The 2500-nt window shown below is 63.4% G+C and overlaps 1 non-coding gene and 2 pseudogenes across 1 annotated transcript; all 3 read right to left on the minus strand.

Moving 5' to 3' along the window:
• The window catches only part of LOC147666225 (28S ribosomal RNA), a 1960-nt pseudogene extending 1696 nt beyond the window's left edge, over nucleotides 1-264 (minus strand).
• Nucleotides 265-727: 463 nt separating this feature from the next.
• On the minus strand, nucleotides 728-881 carry LOC147666226 (5.8S ribosomal RNA). The gene has a single exon (XR_015304862.1). It is a non-coding gene; the product is annotated as a 5.8S ribosomal RNA (ribosomal RNA).
• Nucleotides 882-1857: 976 nt separating this feature from the next.
• Nucleotides 1858-2500, minus strand: part of LOC147666227 (18S ribosomal RNA) — a 1089-nt pseudogene continuing 446 nt past the window's right edge.

Raw genomic sequence — 2500 nt, forward strand, 5'->3', positions numbered from 1 at the left:
CAAGCAACCCAACTCCGAGAAGACCCAATCCCGGCGCGCCGGGGGCAGCTGCCGGCCTAACACCGTCCGCGTGGTGAGCCTCGATCAGAAGGACTTGGGCCCCCTGAGCGACGCCGGGGAGTCGGTCTTCTGTACGCCACATTTCCCGTGCCCGCCGCCGGGCGGGGATCCGGCGCTGGGCTCTTCTCTCTTCACTCGCCGTTACTGGGGGAATCCTGGTTAGTTTCTTTTCCTCCGCTTAGTAATATGCTTAAATTCAGCGGGTCGCCAGGTCTGATCTAAGGTCGTAGTCGGAAGAATGACACCGGAGCGTCAAAGCGGGTTGCCGGGGAAAGCCAGGCCCCCCTGCCGAAGCAGGGGGGGCCTGGCGTCCCGGCAGCGCATGCCCTCTTTTCCTGGATCGCATCTGGAAGGGTTTCACCCTCCCCGGAAAGCCGGCTGCAGAGGTGGGCGCCCAAGGCGCGTGTGCGTGGGCAGCCGGTGGGACACCACAGACAGCCACGCGCGGCACGTAGCCAGGAGCCCCGGATGGGTCCCGGGGCGGACCGGTCACCGGGACCCTGTCTCGGGGGCCAGGCGCGCCGGCGGCATAGCTCTGCGGCAGGACCTGACGATGGACCCTGCCATGGGCGATCTGAGCTTGTGGGGGGACGAAGGGGAAGCAGAGCTAACCCTGTGACAGCCCCAGCCGCGTCCCGGGAAAGCCCCGGGGCCATTGACGATCGAGCGACCCTCAGACAGGCGTAGCCCCGGGAGTAACCCGGGGCTGCAAGGTGTGTTCTAAGTGTCGATGATCAATGTGTCCTGCAATTCACACTAATTCTCGCAGCTAGCTGCGTTCTTCATCGACGCGCAAGCCGAGTGATCAACTGCCAAGAATCACAGGCAACTTTTCGAAAACGTTCACCCACCTGCGGGAGCAGGAGAGGCGGGAGGAAGGCGACGCTGTCCGTCCGCTGCCCTGCACGGCGAGACGGCCCGCGCGCCCCGTTCAAGGCTTCCCCTCTGGGAGTCAGACTGCACTGTTGGGCGAAAAAGACATTGCCAGGCGCTCGGCCCGGGAATCCCCCCCTCCCACGGGCGAGGTAGGGGGTTCCCGGTGCGACAGGAGCAGGCAGCCCTGCAGCCGCCGATCCATCCCGGGGTAACCGGGAGGGACCGCGCGAGTCTTAAAACCCCTCGGCCCGGCTGCAAGGGACCAGGCCAAACCGGGTACCTGGCAACGAGGCAGGGTCACTCCACCTGCACGTCAGCCGTCCGTTACTGGGTGGCCTGAGCCGTGCCGGCGAGCTGGTGATCAGCCCACCCCACCCTTCGCCCGGCTCGGAGGCGCCGGAAGGGAAGAGCCAGCCGGCTCCTCATCCCGCACGCCACCCACCGAGAGGAGCCAGGGTCCCCTGGCAGGCCCTTGGCCCCTTCGCTTCCACGCCGCCCTGCCACACGAGAAAGCCCCCTCCTTCGGGCCGGGGCTCGGGTGCGGGAGGGCCCAGCCGGTGCCATGGCCTTTTGAGGGAGGGGTGGTACCAGCCCGATGATGCACTGCCATTCGGTTAACACCCCCTACCCCACAGTGGGGGGGGTCTGTGCCGGGTGAACTTGGGTCCCGTCTCGGAGAGGGACAGGGGACGGGGACGCCCCCCACGCCTGGTCCCTCACGCGTCGGTCGGGCCCTCCCCGGGGGGGAAGAGGCCTGCCGAAGTCTCGGTCCTAAACACGAGTGCCCCATGCGGCCGCAGACTCCTCCGCCAGCCGGGGCGCCCAAGGGCAGGGCTGGGCCCTGTGCCTAGGCTGCGTGCTTGCAGGAGGCGGCCGAGGGCTTCGGGCTGGTGCCATCGGTCGCTCAGACCGCTCCGCCGTTAATGATCCTTCCGCAGGTTCACCTACGGAAATCTTGTTACGACTTGTACTTCCTCTAGATAGTCAAGTTTGATCGTCTTCTCTGCGCTCCGCCAGGGCCATTGCCGACCCCGGCGGGGCCGATCCGAGGACCTCACTAAAACATCCGATCAGTAGTAGCAATGGGCGGTGTGTACAAAGGGCAGGGACTTAATTAACGCAAACTTATGACCAGCTCTTACTGGGAATTCCTCGTTCATGGGAAATAATTGCAATCCCCAATCCCTATCACAAAAGGGGTTCAGTGGGTTTACCCGCACCTGTCGGCGAAGGGTAGACACACGCTGATCTGTTCAGTGTAGCGCGCGTGCAACCCCGGACATTTAAGGGCATCACAGACCTGTTATTGCTCGATCTCATGTGGCTGAATGCCACTTGTCCCTCTAAGAAGTTGGATGCCGACCACCAGGGGTCGCGTAACTAGTTTGCATGGCGGAGTCTTGTTCATTATCAGCATTAACCAGACAAATTGCTCCACCAACTAATAACGGCCATGCACCACCACCCACAGAATCGAGAAAGAGCTATCAATCTGTCAATCCTTTCCGGGCCGGGTCGAGGTTTCCAGTGTTGAGTCAAATTAAGCCGCAGACTCCACTCCTGG

The sequence above is a fragment of the Lissotriton vulgaris genome, unplaced genomic scaffold (assembly GCF_964263255.1).
Source record: "Lissotriton vulgaris unplaced genomic scaffold, aLisVul1.2 SCAFFOLD_215, whole genome shotgun sequence".
Lineage (NCBI taxonomy): Eukaryota > Metazoa > Chordata > Amphibia > Caudata > Salamandridae > Lissotriton > Lissotriton vulgaris.